Here is a 15,397-nt window from a genome sequence, read left to right on the forward strand (position 1 = left end):
TACTCTATTGAAAGATATTAATGTTTATTTTACTGCATTAAGCAATAAAAAGTATATATATAATTAGAAAATGCTAGAACTTACACATTTCATCACTACTTAGGACTGGGGTAAATCAGGTTTTAGAAATATAGGGAAAGACAATGTTGTTTATATCAATAAAGTTTATGATTTTCTTTAAATTATTTTTTTCTGACTTCATGTGGCCAGTAGTGTATGCAATGTTCATTGAACTATCATCAGTATATCTTAAAACTGGATATACCCCAGTCCTCACTTTAAGTTGTGCAAATATGTTGGCAACATTTGTAAATGGCCCGGAGAAAGGATCATGTTTGCCCCTCACCAGTTCCATGCACTCTTCTAAGTATTGCTAATGTGTTTATGCAATTTGAATAGAAATCTTTCTTTAGGTTACAAATATGAACAAAAATCATTGATCAGTCTGTTTTTTATTCCACTAATCATTAAAATAATGGAGATTTTATAATTTTGAAATGAGTGGTTTTTCAGAGCATAGAAGGTTTTGACAATTTCATTACATAAAAATGTTGTCAGTGTTTTTGGACGAATTAGATGGAGTGCAGTTTGTCTGTAATTTTTAATAACTCAGAACAACAACAACAACAACAAACTGGTTTCCAGGGCCAAGGTTATCATATATTCCTTTTCAATTAGTTTTCTTTTCTTATTTTTTTCAATTTCAGTTTAGTTTTTATTAGTTTTCCTGCTGGTTTAACATGGCATCTATTAGTTTGTCATGCTGTTTCGTTAGTTTAGTTTTATTTTCCAAAATCCTTAGTTTATTTAGTTTTTCTTTTTTCCAAGTAATATGGGATCCTTGTAAATGGGCAAGAACCCAAAGGACCATAACAAGTAAATATCATCACAATCACAATTAAACAAATACATTTACATAAGCTACTCTTCACTTTTGCTTTCTCTTTACTTGAAATTATTGTATGAATATGTCTTAAGACATAAAATTACCATTGTGTTAAGTCTTCTACAATACAATCAAACCAAGCATGGCTGGGTTGGACATGTCAGTCAGTGTACTACTGCAAAAGACTAAAACTATGGAGATTTTGTCCTTTTTCACATTTTATTTCATTCCTTTTTTCCTAGGCATACAGGTCTCTTTTTTTTTTTTTTTTTTTTTGCAAAGCCTCATTTTTAATTTTAATTTCAGGTGATATTTTATTTTTACATTTAAATTTGAGTTATTAATAGTAATGTGATGGAAGGCTTTTATTTTATTGAGGCATTAAACAAGTTTTGTTATGTTTTTACTTACTTACTTACTTTGTTTTTAATTTTATTTTTTTGGCATCTTATTTTTACAGATCAAAGTTTATAATTTTGGTACTATTACAGAAAATGTCGAAATTTTACGTGTTTAGCCAATAATACCGTAATTTGATTTCGGTCCATAACGCCCAGCCCTACTTATGGTGTTTCGTTTGTGTTATGTATGAAGCTGTGCACCCTCGGTAACCCCCAACAGTTAGGATGCTCGTGCACTTCCGGAACTTTCGTAATGCCTTTTTTTGTGCGGAGCGCGTGCAGGGACTCACAGCACCGGCCCTCCTCTTTTAGCAAGAAAACTGATGAATGAGTCAAAGCGGCCAAGCCTTCCCAGCATCTCATTACCACTTCAGAAATAAGAGCTTTTTTTTTTTTAAACGTGGAGAGACTCACCGCAGATACGGGGACGGCAGGTGAGAGTAACACACCGGCTTTCATTTCCGCTTTAATTTGTTTTCTTTCTGTTTGCTCTTGTTGAAAGTCCGAAATGCAGAGCGTCAATTAGGCTCCAGACAATAGAGGACCATGCTGCACTTGTGCACCTCCGCTTCCTCCTGTCTGCAGTGCTGTTGCAGCCTCCTTCCGTGTTATGAAACGAGCACGCGGTTTTCTTTTTTTTTTTTTTTTTCAAAACAAGCTCTCGGAACAAGCCGTGACCGCGGCTCCGATGAAAGCAGTGGGACACCCCGAACAGCACACCCAGTTGACACATCTGTGGGGTTAAACAGCCTCTCTGATATGAACGACCACCTAATATGTGTCTCTGTTACCTAACACCCTGTTAGGCTATGAGGGCAAACCAGAATGCAAGTGGCTTATGTAAAGAGTTATGTAAATTAATGGATAAATGTCAAGTCAGTTGCTTTATATTTCCATAACTGCATAAATCAGTTATGATAATCTGGTGTAGAGTGCATAAAATCCTCAAAGTTGTTTAAAGTTCAGTGGGTCAGTTAAATAACAGTGATCCTTTAGACCAATATAGTCCTCAAGAGTGAATCCAGCTGACTCATCACTTTCCCACATTGACTTTTATAACTGAGATCAACTGTAATCTCAATGAGTTAAGGCGAGATTTTGCTTGAACTAACATGATCTCTAACTTTAAGTGCTAGTAACCTACAGGCTACTCTTTGCTAGCCTTTAACTTCACTGGTTTAGCTTCAGTCGGTTCACCTTCAGGCAAAAATGATCAGTGTTGCTCCTTTAAATAGAGTTCATCATAAGTAAACAGTTAAAGGAGGTTTTGGTTCGCTATAATTAAGTGGACGGAGTAGGTGTTGGTAAAAAAAACTTTAGCCCAGTAAATTATTTCATTAAAGCTAGCTTAAAACTCAGTTAATACATTTCTAAAGAGCACCAGTGTGTCTCAGACTTAAAATTAATTTTTAGAAAATGTGTAAAAGTTGCTTTCCAATGTTTTTATTGAGCTCAAAACCACAGATGGCAAAAATGGCTCATAAATTACACAGAATGCAACTCAAACCCTGATGGGTCACGTTTGTTATGCTAGTAGCAGCTAAAGTCTATGCTAAAGTCAGCGGTGGGAAGAGTACCAGACTACGAAAATCCTTAGATCTGAGGTTAATTCACAGTTGAAACATTTTTTGGCAGATAATAACATTTTATGTGAGTATCAACCTGGCTTTAGAAGTGGTCATAGTACTATCACTGCTGCCATGGCTGTCACAGATGATCTCATTGGTGCCTTAGAGAACAGCATTGTGCCGCCTTATTTGGAGATCTTTCTAAAGCGTTTGATTCAGTCGATCATGAACTTCTTCTAGACTAACTCAGGTATGCTGGCTTTGGTTCCATGCCTTTTAAATGGTTCAAAAACTACTTAGCAGGTAGGACTCAGTCTGTCCAAGCAGAGGGCCCCAATTTGGACTTTCTGGAGATAACTAAAGGTGTGCCCCCAAGGTACCATTTTTGCTCCTATCCTTTTCTCTATTCTTATGAATGATGTAGGTAAAGACATTGAAGCTAAATTGCATTTATATGCAAATGATACAACTGTCTATACTTCAGACTGCATTTCAGCTATTACAAAGCACTTTGGAGGGTCTCAAATCGGCTTTAAATGCCCATAAAACAAAGTTTATGATTTTATCAAAGGCTCGCTTGCAAAGTTTTGACAGTTTAAAAATTTTTAGGTCTGATGGCACATTGATTGAAAGGGTGTCCTACAAATATTTGGGAATATGGATTGATGCAAAGCTTTCATTTAATGTGCATATTTCTAATCTAATTAAGAAACTCAAATTGAAGATTGGCTTTTACTTTAGGAATAAATCATGCTTCACATTCTCTGCAAAGAAAAAACTTGTGGAAGCCACTTTTCTATCTGTGATTGATTATGGTGATATACTGTCTATGCATGCAGCCTCCTCCTCCTTAAAGAGACTCAATTAAGTGTATCATGCTTCTCTACGTTTCATTTCAAATGCAAAGTATACATAGACAACAACACTGGTATATGTTCATCTATAAAGCTCTGCTAGGTAAACTCCCAGAATACCTCAGTAACCTTCTGTCTGTCAGCTCTAGTAGTTACTATCTGCGGGCCTCTAAGTGATTGCTTCTGAATGTTCCCCGGTTTTTTGACAGATCTGGGCATAACGGCATTCTGCTATCATGCACCATGGCTGTGGAATATCCTTCAAAAATCTCTCAAATTGAAAACGCTCATATCCTTTAATGATTTTAAGAGTATCATAAAGAATGCAGTGAAGGAGGGATGTCACTGTTTCTCTTGAGAGGCCACTTTCTCTGAATAGCTGTTACTCTGTTTTTATTGTTTAATGATTTTACTGTTTTATTGATCATTTATGTATCATTTATCTGTACCTGATTAATATCACTTTTGACTTTGTATGGCTGCTACCTTGGCCAGGACTCTCTTGTAAAAGAGATTTCTAATCTCAGTGGGACTTCCTCGTTAAATAAAGGTTAAATATGAAGTGAAAACTGGGGACTTGTCCAATCTGGTGGATGAAAACCACTCAATATTGTTATGATGATATGCCAATATGGGGACACCTAAAGTTTCACATATTTTGACAAAAGCTTGGCAGGAGGCATCAAGCACAGCCATGAGGCTTGACTGTATTGTGTTAACAATTCATCAGTAACAAAATACTGAAACTAAAGAGCCAATAATCAAATAAAATAGCTTATTAACATAACTGCTGCATAACTGTTCATCAGTAAGTCTTCTACTTGTGTCAGTTCACTAAACTTATGTATTTTTTCCCCCAAAAATCTTTTTTTATTCTGCTTTATTTTCAAGATTTTTTTGATATCAGTAGCATTATTGATTCTTCTTATCGATTCAGTTCTTTATTGATTCCCTTATTGATTCCTTCCTGTGAATTTACTTTATGAAAAAAGTTGACTTTATAGATTTTTGCTGTTAACAGCTAAAATTTTCTTAAGTCTCTTTCTCTCTGAACACTGAACAAAACGTATGCCACCTTAAGTAAGAGTCAGTAACAAGCACACTTTAATTACTGGCTATAATAAAAAGGTTTGATAACTAAAACTGTTAAACATCAAGTGTTTGGGGGAGAATGCTAAGATGCTAAGATATACACACATTTTTCTTTTTTGTTGGAAATGTCTCAGTTAAATCAAACTGCTCTCTGGGTCTTCAATCTCTGAACTTGAATTGGAATGCAATACTATTGCTTATTTTCTTTAGAAGATAAAACATTTAGATAAATTTAAAACTAGTCTCTGGATCCTGCATGAAATGCATGCTGCATGAAATCACTCAACAGACATTACACATCATGCTGTTAGCATCATTTTTTGAGAAATGAAGCCATTTTGACCACATTAGCCTGTTTTTGTGACAGTCTGCCATGTTTACTTCCTCATCCTCTCTGTTCTTGTGACCGTGTTTTTAAAGGCACATGGAAGTAAGGTGTGATAAAGGAATCGTTAAGATTAAATGTAAATAACATAGATGGATTTAACCAATTGGGTCAGGTTCACAACTGGATCCGTTTATTGATTCCCATCCCTATGCATCAAGTTATTGCTACTAAAAACCAAACATTTCCTGCTGTTGCAGCTTCCCAGTAAAAACATTAAACTGGCAAAACTCAAGTTGACTTTTTTTAAGGAACATTGAACTAATTACAGGAAATGCCTGAGCTCAGCATCAGTGGTTAACTGCTCATCACAAGTGCCAGGGCAACAGACAAAACGTTAAACATTTAGGGTTTTTTGACAGTTTTTAATACGTCAGAGAGAAGCTTCATTCAGTCTGTAGTGTAACAAGAAGAAGCTCTTTTTAAAATTTAAAATCTGGGACATTTCTGGGGTGGACACATGCAGGAGACAGTTTGCTCAAATATACTTAAGTATAATTACAGGCCAATATTTTTTTTAAGAAAAAGTACTTAATTTAAAGTGTACTTAATGTGCCAAGTAGCTGCTGAGGAGTTGTAAAGTAAAACATGATAATTCCTTGGTAATCTCATGGTGTAATGAATCTTCTCCAACTAGGCTGTTCAGGTAAAGTCATGTTTATGATAAAGTTGAATCCAACAGCTGTTTAGGGATGAGAGAATCAGTACTTCCCCTGAAATATACTTAAGTTAAGGTACACAAAAGCTACTTGATTACAGTAATTTCAGTATAATTAGTTCTCGTGTATTTCCGGATGCTGAAAGAATTGGCATCCCTTTGCAGCAGCTCTGACCTCTTTTTTCTTATCTTAGTTACTTTTCTCCCCTGACAGGTTTGGTAAGCTCATGTTTTCACACCCCAGGAGAGTTTTGATGATTATATTTGCAGAAAACCAGCGTCTGTTAAAAATACCTCTGGAATGAAAGAAATGCACTTGGCACCCAGTGTTGCAAACTTCCTGGTTTCTAGCTCAAAGAAATGCCAATAAACACCCAAATAAATGCACCAAGTTACAAAATACAAGTCTGATTTTGGCACTTTAGACATTATGCAGCAGTTTCACTGCAATATTGGATGAATTTAGTAAGGGATGCTTGATATTGGACTTTTGCTGATATCTAAAATGCTGATAATTTACAAAATAATTTTAGCCAAAAATAATACTGATATTTACCTGTGGTTTAGACCCTAAACTTCAGTCCTCACAACACACATTTAAGTCCTTAAAACACACTTTAAAGTGTAAGGAATGATGATGAACAAAGAAAAAGACTTTAGCTGACATAGGTCTGTTGGTCCAGCCTAAAACTCCACTAACTTATTTGTTTGTATGTACAATTAAAGACAGATTTTAATAGCCAAAATATAAGTTTTAAATATCAGCAGAAATGTTAATATCTGCTAATAGTGATAATTCATGTTTTAAGCCATCAGCCGATACCAATAGCCTATAATACCAATAATATCATGCACCCCTAGATAGTCCTCTCTTAGGCACCTGTCTGTGTAACAGCCTAAGCTATTTTTAGGGCTTTGGCCTTCTAATGTTGATTAGAATAACAGAAATATTGTATAACAACACGTGGTATCAAAACAATCCTAATTCTAATTCCTGAAAATTTTGACAAGAACACACAAAACTACTTTCATTTCTTTAGCTCCTAGTTATTGAACCCTAACCCCAACATCCCTTCAGAACTTTTAGCAAACTTAACAATATCCTCAAAGCCACAAATGTTTTTTTTTTTTTTAAATAAAGCTGATTAGGTAAATGCAACTTGGAAATTTCAAAAAGAACTCCCTAGTTTGATCAAACACTTAAAAACCCTCTCTGCTTTCTCTTTCTCTCTATGTCCATCAGTGATTTCCTCATATTCCCAGACTGTATTTATACAATCTTTGAAGAAGGTTGTGAGCTTGTATAGACGTAGGCGGAGAGAGATACGGAGTGCTGAAGAGAAAAGTGGAAAAGGGAGAGACAAGCCTATAAATCAATACCTAACATGTCTTCTTGTTGGAGTTCATTCTGGTCAATTGAGGTTACTGTGGGTGTTGCCTCTGCTATGGATTTCTGTCTGTGACTGTTGAATATGAGTTTAAAAAGGCAGCTTTAGACATAAGCCCCTGTTTGATCTGCAACAACATCTAGAGCTGAAGTCTTTGACTTCTTGTCTCTGCTGCACAGTCCATCATCTATTGTTTAGCTCTTTAAAAGGGACAATATGCTTCAAATTAACTAAATGAACTGGCTGTTTCCTTCATATGAATCACTGTGATTTCATTGAGACTTACTGAGAGCAGTTCTGCAGCTTCAGTAGAGTTTTGTTTCCAAGTCACATACTGTACCATGTAGAACGGCCCCTGGCAGGAAGATTATGTTCTAACAGTCTGATTTGAGGCGTGTCTGTCTGCCTCGGCTGTCACTGTTGATTCAGAGACTTTGTTCTTTTAATCTGACCTTGGATCAGGTATCAGGCCAACCATTTCAGCCAGCTGATGAAACCCCTCTCTTCTCTTTTTTCTTTCAACTTTTGTGTAATCTTTCCAGCAGCTACAGTGAAACAGAAGGAAAAAGTACTTGAAGAGTAGGACATGTTTGCTCATGTCATTGTGAAAGGTTTCTATGTGGAGATGAAAGTGTGTCCTTAAAAATCCGAATCCTGTTGTTACTAGAAGTCAAAGTTTTCTGTTGCCCTTGGCTGCTGGTTTTGGTGGGACTTTTTTCTTACAGCAGACTGTCTGGACAGCAAGCTTTGAACTTGTGATATGTTTGAAGTGCTCATAAAACATATGTCTCTAGTTTTAAGATTTACGTTAGGCTGCCATATTTAATAATGTTGTCTTTGTGCAATTTCCCGAATCCCAGACTAGCCTGTCATTTCTGATTGTTTTCATGCTATGCTTTGTGTGTGCATGTATGTGTCTGTTTGTGTATGCATAAACAATCCCACATTTGGTCATCCATGCCCTATCCAATATTCTTATTGACTAAAATGTGTATTCAGTTACGGATGTTGAAGGAAATTCTAACTTTGGCAGACTGCAGCTGGTTGCTCAAGCACTGTGTTTGATTTTGGTCTAGCTGAGACCCAGATCCTGTTTATTTTGACGTCTTTGACACGTCTGCGGTAGTGGGCCGGTTGGATGTTCTGCCAAAATGACAGTGGAGATGGCTTATGAAAGTGAAATGAACATTTAAATCGTGAACAACCCCTTGGTTGACATTCCTACATTCAGCTTTCCGATCACACAATCCTTTAAAGTTTGCGTCATTAGTGGCATTGTGTTGTGTGGAACAAAAACCTCTATGATTTGTGGCAGTTTCTTTTGTTGAGACTCATTTTAAAGCATGCTGTTTAATCTTCATTTAGCCGTTTTCATATTAAAATAATGACAGACAGGCTGCCCCAGAAACCTCCCTGATTTGGTTCATGACATATGTCCTCCTCACAGTAGGAGACCCTGTTAGACGGCGCAGCTCAGGAGAAAAAACACAACATAGAAACTACATGACATGGTGAATGAGGCCATAGATTACATATGATGCTGGGATTTCTATATATTTTCAGCTGAATTTCAGTTCTTCATAGTTGGACATAAAGATAATATTAACAAGAACGCTGTAGCCAAGACAAATCTGGAGTACGGTGTGTCAGTCACAGTGTATTATCCTCTCCCATCCACTTGTGATGAATTTTTCTGGATACCTCCTGCTGTTTTCTCACTGTACCTTAATGTCATCCATGAAATTTACCAGGGAGTTGGCAGGAAAAAATTAATCTGTGAAGTTAGAGCTAAAAATGAGCTCTTTGCAGTCAAACAGGCAGCTCATCCTGAAAATGTCAGGAAGCTCTCAGGAGTTTTGTGCATGTAAAAGCACCAGAAGTCACATCTTTCAGAGTTTTATCATAACAGTGAGAAAGAAGAGAAGGATGACAAGGTTTCAACTGATTTCAAGTGTTAATTTTGAAGAGGCCTTTGCATGCATAGTAAATAGGACTATCAGCATTAATGCATTAATCATGATGTGATAAAAGTCTATAGTTGATGCATTTTTAAAAGCGGCTTTAATTGTGTGCTTTATTGTCCCTTTCAGCAACACTTTGCAACACGTCGCTGCAGCCACAGTGGTGTAAATTAACACTGTGCCTTCATTTCTAATTTTATTTTTCTTAAAGATATAATTTAGGGATTTGTGTGCCTTTATTGATGCAGGAGCAGTACAGTGGATAGAATCGGAAACAGAGATGAGAGAGTGGGGCAGAGACATTCAGGAAACGATCCTCAGGCAGGACTTGAACCCGCGGGCCAACCATGTACATGGGGTGCAACCTAACAACCAGGCCATCTGAGCCCCGTCTCATTTCATCCTAAAAACTCAGACAGCTCAGCGGACAAGTCAATAGTCATCTGCACCGTTCACTTTTTACTGGTTCCTTATTCCAGTTTACATTTATCTGGTACACCTCCCTACATTGGTTTAGGAAGGGCAGAACTGAGGTGATTGGACAACATTCACTGTCACATTCATTACAGACCAAAAAGAGCAAAAAAACAATATTAGGTATGCTCAGCTCCGTTAGTGAACTGAGCTCAACAGAGGCACTGCAGTGTTTTATAAACAGTGAAGCTTGCTGATGGATAAAACCCATCCCAAAGCAGGTCAGGAGAGTTCAAAAACATCTTTTCCATCATGAAAAGCCTTCAGTGCTGTTTTTGGTCTTTATTTTAAAAAGAAATATGGTCCACTCCAGTTCTGATTAAACTGCTGCCAAACTATAGCTACAACAGAGCTAAATGCTACACCAGCAGCAGCCATTGCTGTTAACTTCCTGTACAACTTAACCCCGCTAGCTACTGCCTTGTTCGCTTCAATTGATGCTGATTGGTCAGGTCTGTTCTCAGACATGCACCTTTGCAAGGTGGATTTTCCTGATGACAGACATGGCAGCCAATCCATCTGCTTTACAGGTTATATTAATGCATTAAATTCCTACTAGTCATTTGCACCTATGATATAAAAATTAATATACTGTTCCTTTGTTTTGTTTTCAATCCATAACAAGTTCATTTTTCTATGGTTCAGTTCATCATCTTCCATTTACCTTAAGTTTCTTTCAAAATAAAAGCAGGTCTAGACTGAAGCAGGAACTCAATTGCCCTTATTTTTAGACAATACAAAAAAATCAGTGTGATACAAAAACAGTTTTAATGGCAAAATAGTGGAATTTCAAATGATAAAAAAAGGGAGATTAATTGCATTAAACTACAGGAATTTTTAGATTTATATCTAGTCATCTCACACCCATATAAAAAAGGTGTTAAAACAAAGACTGCCCGCATGAAAGTATGTTAAATTAATCTAGGTTAATGCTTTGAGAATACAGTGAAAAATTGACGAGACAGGACATTAGTTGTGATCAACTACAGATATCTTAAGATGAATTGCAATTAAAAATGTAATAGTTTGACATAAAAGTAAACCATTTAATCTTTTATTCTGAAATAACTGATGTGTTGTATTATTATTTTAGTCCAGTGTAGTCCTGGAGGAAAAGCGGCTAAAAAGATAATAATGGGAAACAGTTTTACAAATATGCTTCTAGACCTGAAATCTTCCTCAATACATTGTTCTCTCATAATCCTCACTGCATGAAGCCATCATTGTCAAACATGTTGTCAGTCAGAGCCTGTGGAAACCCAAGATTAGAGACCATAACATTCATGGTATTCACATTAGTTTTTCACCAACTGCCTGATTACTGCCACACATTTTCATGCTGTGAATTTTCCTGCATGTTTTCTGCTCTGTTCACAGATTGCTCACCAGTTTGCTGGCAGGAAAAAGTCCAGATTAAAGCAGGACGAGAAATTGTCATTTTGCGGTCACACATGCAGCTCAGCCTGAAATTTGCAGCAAATTTCAGGAGTTTTGTGCATGTTTGTAACAGTTAAATTCACTTAAGTGGCAATGACTTCAGCTGTTACATCACTCTGACTCTGTCAGTCGGATTTGTTTTTTTCAACATTTTATTAAGCTAAACACCATTTACAAATTTCATAATTGTTTTTTCTTTAAATCAGAAAGTTTCTTTTAGGAATAATCTGATTTTAACCAAATAATGAACTAATTTGTGTAGCCACACCTTAAATTAAGAACAATATTTTATTTTATTGATTATTCTGGGAATTACAATATCATGAGTGATAAGTGACCAACAATACCTAATGTTACATAATAAATTTAGAGGATGGCTGTCTCATGGATAAGATTATAAAGGGAGTTAGGTCGATGTCAGTCTCACTGATCTAGTATTTCAAACCAGCGGGAACATATGAGAACACCAGTGTCTCTCTGACCTACAGTCCTTGTAAAACAGTGAAGGGGGGATGGTGATAGATGTAGGGCGGTGCAGTCTGACTGACCTCCTCCGCTTGTATCCAGAGATGACTGAAGCCTCACAGTAGGGTGTGAGGATGGAAGTACAGATTCAGTTTCAGTTCTTCTCTCCCTCCTTATGGCTGGAGAGTTTAAACCACCAGAGCAGAGAGGGAGAGAGGAAGTGTGCTGGAATGTAGGGCGACCGAGACGCTGACCTCCACTGCTTCTCATGTTTTAGTCATTCTTTAAAACAACATGAAGACGGCAGATAGAGCTCACTCACTGTACTTTTTAGTTTATTCTAAATCTTTAATGAGAGCTGAATTTTTTTGGCATGTGAGCTGTTTCTCCTCTGTTACAAGAGGCAAGAAATTAAAGATAAGATGGAATTCCTGTGAATTGCAATATATAACATGATGGGCATGTAACTGTTTGAAACTAGAGCTGTGATGAAGGGATGAAAGTGTAACTGCAGCAGGGCGCTCAGTTGTTAGAGGAATGGTCTCACAACTGAAAGGTCACACATTCAATTTATAATTCAGACAGAGTGTCCCCATATCAGGAATAAAGGCATCCAGCAGAATGTGTGCAAATTCACATTACATGATGTATTCATGGCTTAATATTTTACAAAACAGGCATTTAAACTTATATATTTGTGAATAAGGCCAAGCTGAACTTACAGGGCAACATTTTCAGTAAAAAGGGGATTAAAGGGGATTCTATGCAATCATTTACCTAATGAGGAGGTTGCACAGGGGTTAGCGCTGTTAGCTCACATCAAGAAGGTTCCTTGTACAACTCAGATGGGGCCTTTCTCTGTGGAGTTTGTAACTTCTCTTCATGCACTGCATGGGCTCTCACTCCAAAAGATCCCAAACATGCTTGTCAGGTTAATTGGTGACACTCAATTGCCCGTAGATGTGAGAGTAAGCGTGGCAGGTATGTCAGCCCTGTGACTGGCTACCAGTCCAGGGTGTAGCCTGCCACTCAGCAGTTCAGCACCCAATCACCTAAGCGCAACAAACGCAACAGCATCTGCTGTTTTTGGTCACTGCACACACTCTCAGTTGAAAATAGTTCAACTTTTGTAACACTACCATGCTCACCTGTGTCACTTTGACTCATGAAAAAAAGAAAGAAGGAAGACTTATGATAGTGGGAAAGAAGAATCTTCAGATCTAGAGCTTATTCCAGGACATGATTTCCTTGCATTGTTTTCATGTTTTCTTGGGGATATTTCCTGGATTAAAGGAAAACATAAAGCAACTAAGATGATTTAAAACACACCTAGAGGCCAATGAGGAAAGCAGAAAAGTCAGCTTCGTGGCGACTCAACAGTAAACGCTGGTGAAAAGTGCTCTGAAGCTGAGGTTGTGGGCACTGTAAGCTCAAAAAACATGTTAATGCACACAGGCTTATATTCTCCACAAATACTTCTTGACTCCAAATTTGGTGTCACAGACAGAGAGTGACCTGCAAATCAAAACATAACAGCCCATGATAGAGAATATTACCTCTGTGACACCTTTCAGTTGCTTTCACTTCCTCTGTTGGGGTATAAATATCTCTCCCAAATAGGAACAAGTTACACACAGAAGTACAAATAGGTTGTCATTGAGAGGCACTGAGAAGGTTCTGAGTCATCCAGGTCAGGGTAATTCAAACTATAATCCACAAGGAGACTGGACTTGGCTGAAGTTCTTTGGTACATTTGTCCTCTGTCTAAAAACGACTGCCCAATGCCATTTGAATAAGTGGGAAACATCTTCAACTATGTTTTTTTTTTGGTTTCAACTTTATATCCCCATCCATAGATTTTCTTTCTTGTAAGGCTTAACTTTGTCAACTTGTTTCCGTTAAGATGTCAAAACATTAGATGTTTTTCAAATCTTCATTTTTTATAGTGTTGACGACCACGGACATAAAGACAGTTTAGAGATTTTAAACATGATCATCCTCTCAATAAATACTAACAAGGGCGCCCAAACTTCTTTCCCTAAGGGCCAGAAAACAACGAGGAAGAATGTGCCATAGAGTGTAGTAAAACTACTTCAAAGTAGGTTAAGAAATGCTTAATCATATTATAATTGAAAAAAAAGCCTAAATAGCTTGTTAATGGCTTACAAGACAAATAAAATCCAATCATTTTTAAGGATTTTGGAGTGGCTGATATGATTCCAGGGGGGCCCTGCTTGGGCCCGACTCCATCCCTGGTCGGGATGAGAGCGATGCTGCGGCAGAGAGTGGAGTTTCTGATGGTTCATTTTGACATTGAGACATAAAACAAGAGCAAACTGCACAAATCAGATGAACTTCCTTAGTGTTGGTGCAGATAGGAGCAAATGAGCAGCACTCACACTGCTAGTTGCTGCTGTAATCTTTTGTCTTATTCATTAGGGCATTATGAATCAAAATATTGGCTGGCCACACAGTACATGATTCATGCCTGATTTGAGGCAAGATTTTCCTCCCCAACATGTGTGGGGACGTATCCGGAGTGGAGGCCTGTCAGGACTAAGTGTCTGAATAATTCTCAAGTGTGTGTGGTGTCAACACAATTATTTTACTGCCCTAATTTGGGTGGTAGCCTCCCAGACCTTGAACTGTAAATATCAAACATGTTTGATATTTATGATTCTAGGATGAAAAGCCTCCAATGAAATAGCAACAACAACCAATGAAAGTGAGCAGGCCAGGCTGCATCACCAGCTGGATGTTTCGTACTTTCACAGGAGGGAGCCTGTAGTTGAGTTCATACTAGTTATACTGGTCACACAACTGGATTTACAAGCTAAAGAAGCTCCAGGTTAGGATTGAATGATTCAGTCAAGTCATAGTAAAGTTGTGCTATCCTGTCTTAGAAAGGAGCAGAAGTAGTTTGCTTTACAAGAGCTGTCATTTCTTTTATGGTGTGCTATTCAGTCAGTAATAGTGAAATAAATAAAGGCATTTGTAAGTTTCGAGGATACAAAGACACAGATGAGTGTTACACCTTAAGGCTGTGTGTGGGCCGTCAGCTAAGGTAATGACGGAGTGTGTTGTTGTCTTTTTTCCTCAGGACTTTTTTCCTTTAATAGAAAAACTCCTAACAAGCTGCTGTTGTGGAAAGAAGCTCCCTTCAAGGCCCTATCCTGCGGGGGTTGTCTAAACTTTTAATGATTTAACGTCGTCTTTCTCAATACATTCTCCCTCAGAAGTTTTTCTGCAGAGAGGCTTTTATTGAAGAACACCAGCCTGGTGGGATTTGTTAGATTTTAGGCACAAGTTAACTCTGAGAAGGGTGGACTGAATCTCTTTCTCTGAATCTACTTGAGCCTGTTGATTCTTCTCCATAACATCCATCTTTCAAAGGGTGAGAAGGATGATGACATGGAGGCCCAATTTTTAAAATTTAATTTAACATACCTTAAAATAGGCAGTATATTTTCACCCATTAATATGACTGTCAAATGAATTGATTGTTATGTATCTCAAAATTCCTGTTGTTAATTGCAATTAATCTCCCTTTTTTCGCAATTTGAAATTCCAGTTTTGCCATTACAGCGGTTCTTGTTTTCTTTTTTCATTTTGAGTTTTTAGTTCTGTTTTAAACCAAGGGTAATTGAGTTCCTATTTGGATACAAACCTGCTTTTATTTTGAAGATAATAAGGAACTTAAGGTACATCCATGACGACAGTAACTTAACCACAGAAAAAGGAACTTGTTATGGATTAAAAAGTAAATAAAGGAACAGTAAAAAGGTGAATGTTTGATATCATCATTAGCAAATGACGTTTGGTTTGTCC

The 15,397-nt window shown here is 37.3% G+C and overlaps 1 protein-coding gene across 2 annotated transcripts in view; it reads left to right on the forward strand.

Moving 5' to 3' along the window:
• Positions 1–1,657: 1,657 nt before the first annotated feature.
• The window catches only part of LOC121517966 (helicase ARIP4-like), a 125,807-nt gene continuing 112,067 nt past the window's right edge, over positions 1,658–15,397 (forward strand). Inside the window, exon 1 of one of the 2 annotated variants that reach the window (XM_041800092.1) lies at positions 1,658–1,721. The gene's annotated coding sequence lies outside the window, so the exon portion shown is untranslated. The remainder of the gene's footprint in view (positions 1,722–15,397) is intronic. The other variant, XM_041800090.1, reaches the window with a different exon arrangement.

This window comes from Cheilinus undulatus, linkage group 11, assembly GCF_018320785.1.
Source record: "Cheilinus undulatus linkage group 11, ASM1832078v1, whole genome shotgun sequence".
Classification (NCBI taxonomy): domain Eukaryota; kingdom Metazoa; phylum Chordata; class Actinopteri; order Labriformes; family Labridae; genus Cheilinus; species Cheilinus undulatus.